At 42.8% G+C, this 12,427-nt stretch overlaps 1 protein-coding gene across 7 annotated transcripts in view; it reads left to right on the top strand.

The window, feature by feature from the left end:
* spopla (speckle type BTB/POZ protein like a) overlaps window positions 1–12,427 on the top strand; it is a 234,251-nt gene that overhangs the window by 96,918 nt on the left and 124,906 nt on the right. The gene's annotated exons all lie outside the window — the stretch shown is intronic.

Here is a 12,427-nt window from a genome sequence, read left to right as displayed (position 1 = left end):
TACCTTATTCCCAGGGGTCTGTTCTTCAGCTGCTCCTCTTCTGGCTTCTGGCTTCTGTTCTGAACTCGCTCTGAACTCCTGGGCTCTATCTCGTGGCAGAGGGTGATGCAGGTATTCCTGGGACTTCAGCTGTTACCTGCACTGACCAACCTTTGCCACTAGATGGAGCCTGGTCAATCTAAAAGTGCTGAGCTGGAGGTGAGTGTAATTTTTAAAAACAATTTACATTGTATTTTATATTGTCTTTCTTTTATATTTAGTAGTGATGTATTTTAATTTGCAAGATATTTAAATAGGAATGCAAGGTGCTGCAAATGTTGGACATAGTATTTCAACTTGTATGTTGGTTTTTCTGGCAGGAAATGTCCAAAAGAACCTAACTTTTAAAAAATTTTTCTAATTCATTCACGGGATGTGAGCTTCGCTGGCTAGGCCAGCATTTATTGCCTATCCCTAGTTGCCCTTGAGAAGGTGGTGGTGAGCTGTCTTGAACAGCTGCAGTCCATGTGGTATAGGTATACCCACAGTGCAGTTAGGAAGTGAGTTCCAGGATTTTGACCCAGCGACAGTGAAGGAACGGCGATATATTTCCAAGTCAGGATGGTGAGTGACTTGGAGAGGAACCTCCAGGTGGTGGTGTTCCCATCTACCTGCTGTCCTTAAGATAAAAGCAAAAACCTGCGGATGCTGGAAATCGAAAACAAAAACAAAAATACCTGGAAAAACTCAGCAGGTCTGGCAGCATCTGTGGAAGGGAGCACAGTTAACATTTTGAGTCCGCATGACTCTTCAACAGAACTAAGGAAAAGTAGAAAAGGGATTAAATATAAGCTGGTTTATATAAAGGAGGGGGAAAAATCAGAAAGGGGGTGAGGATGGAGGAGAGAGTTCATGATCTAAAATTGTTGAACTCAATATTCAGTCCGGAAGGCTGTAAAGTGCCTAGTCGGAAGATGAGGTGCTGTTCCTCCAGTTTGCGTTGAGCTTCACTGGAACAATGCAGCAAGCCAAGGATGGACATGTGGGCATGAAAGCAGGGTGGAGTGTTGAAACGGCAAGCGACAGGGAGGTCTGGGTAATGCTTGCGGACAGAACAGTACGAAGGTGTTCTGCAAAGCGGTCACCCAGTCTGCGTTTGGTCTCTCCAATGTAGAGGAAACCGCATTGGGAGCAACGAATGCAGTAGACTAAGTTGAGGGAAGTACAGGTGAAATGCTGCTTCACTTGAAATGAGCGTTTAGGCCCTTGGATGGTGAGGAGAGGGGAAGTAAAGAGGCAGGTGTTGCATCTTCTGCGGTTGCATGGGAAGGTGCCGTGGGAGGGGGTTGAGGTGTAGGAGATGATGGAGGAGTGGACCAGGGTGTCCCGGAGGGAACGATCCCTACGGAATGCCTCCGGGGGGGTGAAGGGAAGATGTGTTTGGTGGTGGCATCATGCTGGAGTTGGCGGAAATGGCGGAGGATGATTCTTTGAATGCGGATGCTGGTGGGGTGATAAGTGAGGACAAGGGGGACCCTATCATGGTTCTGGGAGGGAGAAGGTGGTGTGAGGGCGGATGCGTAGGAGATGGACTGGACACGGTTGAGAGCCCTGTCAACCACCGTGGGTAGAAAACCTCGAATAAGGAAGAAGGAGGACATGTCAGAGGAACTGTTTTTGAAAATGGCATCATCAGAACAGATGCGACGGAGGCAAAGGAACTGAGGGAATGGGATGGACTCCTTACAGGAAGCGGGGTGTGAGGAGCTGTAGTTGAGGTAACTGTGGGAGACGGTAGGCTTGTAATGGATATTGGTGGACAGTCTATCACCAGAAATTGAGACAGAGAGGTCAAGGAAGGGAAGGGAAGTGTCAGAGATAGACTATGTGCAATTGATGGAGGGGTGGAAATTGGAAGCAAAATTAATAAATTTTTCCAGGTCCTTTATATATTATCACAACCTTCAACACCTCTTTGTCCTTTTGTCTGTGACATCTTTTAGTGGTTATCTCCACCTATCACTGGCCCTCTATCCAGCTTTCTTGTGTGTGTCCCCCCCACCCCGTTCAACCAGCTTATATTTCACCCCTTTTCTATTTTTCCTTAGTTCTGTTGAAGAGTCACGCGGACTCGAAACGTTAACTGTGCTCCTCTCCACAGATGCTGCCAGACCTGCTGAGTTTTTCCAGGTATTTTTGTTTTTGTTTACCTGCTGTCCTTGTCCTTCTAGGTGGTAGTGGTCATGGGTTTGGAAGGTGCTGGCTAAGGAGCCTTGATGAATTCCTGCAGTGCATCTTGGCACACACTGCTGCTACTGTGCATTGGTGGTGGAGGGAGCAAATGTTTGTGGATTTGGTGCCAATCAGATGGACTGCTTTGTCCTGGATGGTGTCAAGCTTCTTGAGTGTTGTGTGAGCTGCACTTATCCAGGCAAGTGGGGAGTATTCCATCATACTCCTGACTTGTGCCTTGTAGTTGGTGGACAGGCTTTGGGGAGTCAGGAGATGAGTTACTCATTGCAGGATTCCTAGCCTCTGACCTGCTCTTGTAACCACAGTATTTAGATGGCTTGTCCAATTCAGTTTCTGGTAACCCCCCAGGATGTTGATATTGGGGGATTCAGTGATGGTAATGCCATTGGACGTCAAGGGGTGACAGTTGGATTGTCTCTTGTTGGAGATGGTCACTGCCTGACACTTGCGTGACATGAATGTTACTTGCCACTTGTCAGCCCAAGCCTGGACATTTTCCAGGTCTTGCTGCATTTGGACTTGGACTGCTTCAGTATCTGAGGAGTCGTGAATGGTGCTGAACATTCTGCGATCATCAGCAGTCACCCCCACTTCTGACCTTATGATGGAAGGATGGTCATTGATGAAGCAACAGAAGATGGTTGAGCCTACGACATTACTCCTGCAGTGATGGCCTGGAACTGAGGTGACTGACCTCCTACAACCACAGCCATCTTCCTTTGTGGTAGGTATGACTCCAATCACCAGAGAGTTTTCCCCCTGATTCCCATTGACTCCAGTTTTGCTAGTGCTCCTTGATGCCACACTGTGTCAAATGCTGCCTTGATGTCAAGGGCAGTCACTCTCACCTCACCTCTGGTTTTATCATTGATTCCTGTGGGAACCCATGATTCAGTTAGTCGCGATTTTCAGGAACACAACCACAACTTTAAATGAGGACTGACTATACTTCCCACCACACCACTGTAACATTTCCCTTCTTTGCCTCAGCCCATCTACTGCTGAAACCCATGCATTCAAAACTCTGCTGCTTGTTACCCAAGTTTCAGAAAGTCCTGCTCGCCCATCAGTCCTTGCTGGCTGAACTTTGTTGACTTCCAGTCCACCAACAACTCCAATTTATGATGTTTATATTCAAATCCTTTCATGGCCTTGCTCCTGCATATCCCTATAACCTACTCCAGCTTTGCAACTTTCTGAGACATCTGAGTTCCTCTCATTGATTTGGTCAGTCTTGCACAAAAATTACCTCCTTCTCCTTTTTTGAGAATAAGACAATTCATGGGCTCCTCATTGACCATTCTGCTCTAAAAGCCATTTCTACTGGCCCAATGCTGTGTGATATGAAGAGACAAATAAGGCTTGGTTCCTCATGTCATATGATAACCTTGCAAAAGAAGTTGCTATTTAATAATTTATTCACAGAATTCACCAAATCAAATTCAGTGTTGTGGACACGTCAACTAATTATTTAGCAATATAGACAGCTTCTTGTAAGTTAACTTCTAGCTACATGTGTAAATGTTATCAAATCATATGCACCATTTCATATTGGAAAGTGAATATTATGCTTCAAAAAAAGTGTAGAATTAGAAAAGTACCACTGGAAAAATTATCATTTTTAATGATTGTACAGATTTTGTTGTCCATTGAAAAATGAGAGATACCCTCGGTTGGAGCTACTCTATAGGGATGAGGAGGAACCTTTTGGTCCTGCTTATGCAAATCTTTTGAATTGGTGAATTATAGTCCCCTCTGTTCATAATGCAGTATTCATTATGAATAGATGTACATTATTTGTGGCATAGGCCAGGAAGACCTTGTAGGTGAGCAGTATTTTGCATGGCTCAGATCTAAAATTTTATTTCAGTGCCTGGAAAATTGTATTAATTATTTTGATAATGTTTCTTGGCACCAGGAACCACAAATGCCTGCTTAAGTTTCTCTGTACGAGTAATGTGTATGTTTTTATGTGTCTTTGTCCAGCTGTAAACGACTGTAACTAAAATGTGTACAGAGCAAAATAATATTGCACTTCTTTTAGTTTCTTACTGCTGAAAGGGTCTACAGTTTTATCACTTTTTGATCTAGATAAGTCAAGTGTGTAGGCACAGATTTGGCAGATGGAATATAACGTGGAAAAATGTGAACTTGACCATTTTAGCAGGAAGAGTAGAAAAGCAAAATGTTATTTAACTCGAGAGAGATTGCAGAACTCGGTGGTATAAGAGGGACCTGGGTGTCCTGGTCCATGAATCACAAAACCTAATCTGCAGTACAGCAAGTGGTCAGGAAGGCAATGAAATGTTGGTGTTTATTGCAAGGGGAATGGGATATAAAAATAGGGAAGGTTTACTGCAGCTGTACAGACTCTTGGTGAGACCACATCTGGACTATCATGTACAGTTTTGATCTCCTTATTTGAAAAAGGATATAATTGTGTTAGAAGCTGTTCAGAGAAGGTTCACTCAACTCATTCTGGGATGAAGAGCTTATTTTATGAAGAGAGGTTGAACAGGTTGGATCTTTACCCATTGGAGTTTAAAAGAATAAGAGGTGATCTTATTGAAACACACAAGATTCTGAGGCGACTTGACAGGGTGGATACCAGGAAGATGTTTACCCTTATGGGAGAGACTAGAACTAGGGGACACAGTTTAAAAAATGAGGGGTATCCTTTTAAGACTGAAATGAGAAGAATTTTTTTTCTCTCTGTGGAATTTTCTTCCCCAGAAAGTAATGGAGGCTGGGTGATTGAATTTGTTCAAGGCTGAGCTAAATATTTGATAGACAAGGAGTCAAGCATTATGGGGAGCAGACAGGAAAGTGGAACTGAGACCACAAACAGATCAACCAAGATCTTATTGAATGGTGGCGCAGGCTTGCAGGGCTGAATGGCCTACTTCTGCTCCTAAGTCTTACATTCCTATGATAGTGCCAGAATGTGAACTCTGGTATTGAATATTTATTTTCATTAATACTGTGTTGTAGTTCAAGGTGTTGGAATGCACAGCACACTTCATAAAATTTTAAGGCACAGCTGCCTTGTATTGAAGGTATTGAGCTGCTATACCAGATAAAGTGTAGCCTTATCCTCCTTTTATGTGCACAAAATACCTGTGGAATGTTTGCCACTATCATCTCTTGTGTCATAATGAACTGGGTCTATGATTTTGTTGCTGGAATAGGGGAGCTGGATTTATAAACAGGAGCCAGCTTGTAGATGCTGGTCTCTTGGAATTTGAGCTAAAAAGTAGTTACTATAAAAATCAGCTTCTATGTATTGCCTAATCTGGGCGCTTGCAAACCACCAGACAGCACAGAATACTAAAAACTACTTTTCTTGCTGCGTGCAGCCTGGAGAATCCCAAGCTTAGCCTGTGACAGGCCCCAAGCTTGGCAAAGATGGGTGGCAGGTCAGAAGATTGGAAAGAATATAAAGAATGGCAAAGAATGACAAAAAGATTAATAAGGGAAGAAGTAGAATATGAGAAAGCTAGCTAGTAATATAAAGACGGATATTAAGAGTTTCTATAGATATTTAAATAAGAAAAGAGTTAACAAAGTGAGCATTGGCCCTATAGAGTGTGCACATGGGAATTGATGGAAAGTAGAGAGAAGGCAGATAAATTAAACAAGTACTTTGCTTTGATCTTCACTTTGGAGGGCACAAGTAACATCCCGGAAATATATGTAAATCAGGAAATGGAAGGGAGGGAGGAACTCGGGAAAATTACTATCACCAGGGGAGTGGTATTGAGCAAATTGTGGGGACTGCGGGCTGACAAATCTCCAGGTCTGGATGGACTTCACCATAAGGTCTCAAGAGAAATGGCTAGTGAGATAGTTGATGCACTGGTTTTAATTTCTCAAAATTCCCTAGATTTGGGGAAGGTGCAATTACATTAGAAAATAGCAAATAAAGCTCTTTTATTCAAAAAGGGAGGGAGACAGAAAGCAGGAAACTATAGGCCAGTTAGCCTAACTTTCTCACAGGGAAAATGTTAGAAGCTATTATTAAAAATGTTATAGCAGGGCACTTAGAAAAGTTCAAGACAATCAGGCAGGATCAACATGGCTTTGTAAAAGGGAAATCATGTTTAACCAATTTATTGGAGTTCCTTGAAGGAGTCACATATGCTGTGAATAAAGGGGAACCGGTGGATGTACTGTACTTAGATTTCCAGAAAACATTTGAGAAAGTGCCACATCAAAGGTTATTGCGGAAAATAAAAGCTCATGGTATAGGGGGTGACATATTCTCATGGATAGAAGATTGGCTAGCTAATGGGAAGCAAAGAGTTGACATAAATGGTTTTTTTTCTGATTGGCAGGATGTGACAAGTGGTGTGCCATAGGGATCAGTGCTGGGCCTCAACTTTTTACAATTTATATAAATGACTCAGATGAAGGGTTGGAAGGAATGGTTGCCAAATTTGCTGATGACGCAAATATAGGTAGGAAAGTAAATTGTGAAGAAGACGTAAGGAGGCTACAAAGTGACATAGGTTAATTGAGTGGGCAAAGATCTGGCTAATAGAGTATAATGTGGTCAAATGTGAATTCATTCATTTTGGCAGGAAGAATAAAAAAGAAGCTTATTATCTAATTGGTGAGGAATTGCAGAGCTCTGAGATGCAGAGGGATCTGGGTGCCCTAGTGCATGAATCACAAAAGGTTAGCATGCAGGTACAACAGGTAATTAAAAAAGCTAATAAAATGTTATCATTTGTGCGGGGAATTGATTACAAAAGTCGGGAGGTTATGCTTCAGTTGTACAGGGCATTGGTGGGACCGGATCGGGAGTATTGTGTACAGTACTGGTCTCCTTATTTAAACAAAGATGTAAATGAGTTAAAAGCAGTTCAGAGAAGGTTTACTAGACTAATACCAGGAATGTCGCTGGTCTTATGAGGAAAGACTGGGCAGGTTAGGCTTTTATCCTCTGGAATTTAGAAGAGTGAGAGGCGACTTGATTGAAACCTTTAAGATCCTGAGGGATCTTGACAGGGTGCATGTGGAGAGGATGTTTCCTCTTGTGGGAGAATCTAGAACTAGGGGTCACTGTTTAAAAATAAGGGGCTGCTCATTTAAGACAGAGATGAGAATATTTTTCTCTGGTGGTTGAGAGTCTTACGCACACTCTTCTTCCAAAAGACGATGGAAGCAGAGTCTTTGAATATTTTTAAGGCCAAGCTAGATAGATTCTTGATTAACAAAGGGGTGAAAGTTTATCGGGGGTATGCAGGAATGTGGGGCTGAGGTTACATTCAGATCAGCCATGATCTTATTGAATGGCGGAGCAGGCTTGAAGGGCCGAGTGGCCTGCTCCTGCTGTTAATTCGTATGTTCATATATAATTGTTTTCCACGAAGTGCTGCCATACTACATAACATGCAGTGTTCCCCGATTGTGTACAACTGGCTGTTGCATGTCTGTGACCTTGTATGTTTTATGAGTCAAGATTCTGAAATGTAAACTCGATAAGATGAAAAAAGAGGAATGTACTCATTTGAAATGATTATATGATGGCATACCTTCTTTATTTCATTGGGTGATGGAGTTGGTTGTTTGAATGATGAGGTTTCTCCCTCTGCTCACAATTTTTTTAGACCCCGCTCCCTGCACCCACTTATCTGTCTTCCAATAGCCAGGAATGCATCTCATTTGCAGGTTGGGTAGGCAGGCAGCCAACTTGCTTCATTACTGCTGCCAGTTCTGCTCTGTAATTAGCCTTTTCTTTCCTTAACTTTTTCCTTTTTACCTCTACCTATCCTTTTATTTTTCTGTAATAAACTTGGTGCACCAGACAGGTTTCTTATTTGAAACAGATAACTTTATTTACAGAGTTCTTGTAGAACCTACATGCTTGAACCATGTCCACGATTAGAAAGCTCTGCTCCTAAGATTACACACACTTAGGGCTGATTCAACTGTACAATCATGTCACACCCCCCCCGCACACACAAAGGCAGAAGTAAAGGTCTTACCTACAATCACTGCGTTCCTCCCCCTTTAATTTTATTTTTACATTTCTTATTAACAAGAATATCTTAACCCACAACATATATACAAAGGTCATGCAATTATAGATTAAGCCGCTGAGGTAGTTTTCTAATTCGGTTGGAGCGACGTAGCTCGACGACTTGAGATTCTCTTACTGGATCGACATGATCAGGAACTGCAGTATCGTGGACTTCCTTAGACAACAGTTCAGAATTAGGTCATTGAACAGAGACATCAGGTGTGTCTATTCTAGATCGATCTGTCACCTCAGGGTTTAAAGGTTTGACATCAATTACAGGTGGAATAACTGGTTATTGGAGTGTCTCTCTACTCCTTAGATGATCCATATGTTTTCGAACAATCCGGTCTTTCACTTCCACTTCTACTTGATATGACAAAGGTCAAGTTTCAGAGACAATTATACCAGAAACCCAAGGTCTATTTCCAAAATTTCGCACAAAAAGTGTGTCCCCTTAGTAAATCTCCGAGCTTTACTATGAATATCATGATTCACTTTCTGACTACTCTGGTTCTTCTCCACCTTCCCATCTAAGTTTGGAAGCACCAGGCTTAACCTTGTATGAAGGCAGCACTTCATCAGTAATTCCAATGGTGTTGAACCCATAGTTGCATGAGGAGTTGTGCGATAACTGAGCAGAAAACATGAAATTCGAGCTTCGGATAACTTTTTCATTCTTGATTTGAAAGTTTACACTGCTCTTTCTGCTATCCTATTGGATGAAGGATGATATGGTGCTATTCTAATATGTTTAATTACATTTAAACTCCTGAATCTCTGGAATTCCTTACTAGTGAAGGTAGTGCCGTTATCCAAAACAATGACTTCTGGTAGGCTGTGTATACTAAAACATTGGCGCAGCTTTTCAATACTTGCACACAATGTCACTGATCTAACTTCACACACATCCATCCACTTAAAATGCGCATTGATGATCAATAAAAACGTGGCACCTAAACCTGGACCTACATAGCCTATGCGTAGTCTAACCCAGGGTCGACCGGGCCACTCCCAGTGGATGCAGTGGAGCTGAAACGGGCAGCTGACACTGTTGTTGCTGACACTGGAGACTGTGTTTAACCATTTTTTCTATATCACTGTCTATACCTGATCACCTGACATAGCTTCGCGCAAGCATCTTCGTCTCCGAAATGCCTGGATACGCACTGTGAAGCTCTGCCAAGAGTTGTTCCCTTCCTCTTGATCCCCACAACAAGATTGCATCTTGACACTTACCTCTGTTTTTTGGACATGGAATGGTCTTTTCTCTTCAGAAACTGGTGAATTCGACCATCCTTGCAATACCTGTTCTTGGACTTTTGATAAAACTAGATCCCGGTTTGTCCAATTCCTTATTTCTTTTGCACAGACTGGCAAAGAGTCCAAGAAACTCAACACAACACAAGTAAAACTTCCTTGTGACACTGGAGCATGTACAATGCTATCTGGTAACTGAAGATGACTTAGTGCTTCTGCATTTGCAATATGCACATCCGTTGGTACATAAAGGCGTACTGATAACGCCAACAAAATCAAAGCCCAGTATTGGATTCTGGCTGAGGCTATTGGTGGAATTGCTTTATCCTCACTAAATAAAGCCATTACTGGGTTGTGATCGACACTATAGTGAAATGTCGACCATGCAGAACACTCCAAATATTACTGATATTTTCAAATTGTGGATAACCCTTCTCGGCTGCAGAGAGGGTTCTGGAGTCAGAGCCTATTGGCCTTTCGGATTTGATTTCCGTCTTTTCCATTTATGTTTGCAGAGTTTTGTCTCGTTCTTCATTTTGATTTCAGTCAGCCAAATTTCTCTCTGGTGAAATCTTAACTTGGTTCAGTTCGGTGGTTGAGCTACCCATGGCTTCGTTACCCACTCGTATCTTAGAAAGTTCTACAACTTTTCCTTCTAATGCCTCTTTTGTTTCAATAAGATGGTTCTTCAGCTCCTTTGTCTCCTCTTTGTATCTTTAGGCTTCCTCCTAGAACGTTGCACATTGTTCACTTTTTTCTGCCAACTGTTTCTTCAGTTTATTCAGAGTGGCACTATATTTGCTTCGTTTCATAATTATCCATTGGAACCAACTCTGACCTGAGGGATCCTTGCGTCCTGTGAAGGCCCTTCAATTCTCCTAACTTATTCCAAAATACGCAGTCATTCCCTTAACAGCTCAGAATCTCTTTATGTTCTCACTGAGAAACATAGAGGTCTACAGCACAGAAAAAGGCCCTTCGGTCCATCGAGTCTGCACTGGTCAAACAAGTATCTAACTCTTCTAAACCCATTTTCCAGCACTAGGCCCATAGCCTTGTATACCATGGCATCGCAAGTGCACATCCAAATACTTCTTAAATGTTATGAGGGTTTCTGCCTCTACCACCCTTTCAGGCAATGAGTTCCGGATTCCCACCACCCTCTGGGTGAAGAAATTCTTCCTCACATCCCCTCTAAACCTCCTGCCCCTTACCTTAAATCTTTGCCCCCTGGTTATTGATCCCTCCACCAAGGGGAAAAGTTCCTTCCTGCCTATCCTATCTATGCCCCTCATCATTTTATACATCTCAATCATGTGGCCTAACCAGCGTTTTATACTGTTCTAGCATAACCTCCCTGCTCTTGTATTCTATGCCTCAGTTAATAAAGGCAAATATCCCACATGCCTTCTTAACCACCTTATCTACCTGTCCCACTACCTTAAGGTGGACATGCACACCAAAGGTCCCTCTGACCTTCGGTACTTCCCAGGGTCCTACCATTCATTGTGTAATCCCGTGCCTTGTTTGTCCTGCCCAAGTGCATCACCTCGCACTTTATTCGGTTTAAGTTTCATGTGCCACTGATCAGCCCACCTGACCAGCCCGTCTACATCCTCCTGTAATCTAAGGCTATCCTCCTCACTATTTACTGCCCCACCAATTTTCGTGTCATCTGCGAGCTTACTGATCAACCCTCCCTACATTCAAGTCTAAATTGTTTATATATACCACAAACAGCAAGGGACCCAACACCAATTCCTGTGCAGCCCCACTGGACACAGGCATCCAGTCACAAAAACACCCCTCTACCAGCAGCCTCTGTTTCCTGCCACTCAGCCAATTCTGGATCCAATTTGCCAGAAATATTTGTGACCAGCTGAGCTTAATTTCTTTTAACCAATCGTGTCCCGGAAGACTCGGTCCTTCACCTGATACAATGATCACTGGAAGTTAGGCTGTATGTTCCCTTTAGGACACGGGTACTGTGGTGATGCCTTTCACCTGTATTGACTCTCTAGTATACTACTTCAGCTGAGCCATGGTTTGCTCCAGATTCAGTGGCTGGGTGCCTGCACTTAGGTATTTAAATGTGTGTTCTCCCACCAGTGTGGTCGATGCTCCCGTGTCTACCTCCATGACTAGAAGCTTTCCATTTACTTGAAGGTCGACAGTGATTTGGTTCAGTTTTTACTGCTTTGACATTGTAAAGGGAATAGATATCAGCATTAGCAGCTTCTGGTTCAGTTATATTGTGTGCTTAAATCATATTGGCCTGGCCTTTTTTGGTGACAAATTAATTTCTGGATCACCTGATGATGTGCTTCCAGTATGCCTTTTTGTTTATCAAGCAGTAGAGACAGACTTCCGCTTCGCAACTGTCTCTCCTGGTTTTTGAGCCACGCCTGGTGGTAGGTTCCCTCCCTAACTGAAGAACAGCGCCATGTTGCACACTCTGCAAAGCCGGCAAGTCCCTCTCAGCACTCTCCATTGCTAGCGCTATTTCCATGGCTCGCTTCCAATCAATATTAACTTCTGCAAGTAAACGGTGCTGAATGGTGTACTCTGCAAACCAGACAACCCCACAACATGTCATTGAGAGTATCTCCGAAGTCGCAGTGTTCAGTCAACTGTTTGAACTTCACGATATAAATTTGGATTGACTGACCCAGAACCCTTACTCTGGAGTTGAACTTAAGTCTCAGCATAATCACCGATGGCTTTGGCTGAAAATGTGTCTTCATGAGGTCTACCAGCTCGTTAAAAAATTGGGCATGTTTGTGGCTTTGAGACTATGGGATGAGGTTATGTCTTGCTCCTGCAGACACTTAATTGCTTTCTGCTTCTCCTCCGCTGTTATTTCATTCGCCACGAAATAAAAACCTAGGTGTTCTATGTACTGACTCAAGTCTT

The sequence above is a fragment of the Carcharodon carcharias genome, chromosome 12 (genome assembly GCF_017639515.1).
Source record: "Carcharodon carcharias isolate sCarCar2 chromosome 12, sCarCar2.pri, whole genome shotgun sequence".
Lineage (NCBI taxonomy): Eukaryota > Metazoa > Chordata > Chondrichthyes > Lamniformes > Lamnidae > Carcharodon > Carcharodon carcharias.
Note: the sequence above shows the minus strand (reverse complement) of the source record. Positions and strands in the feature narration are given on the sequence as shown.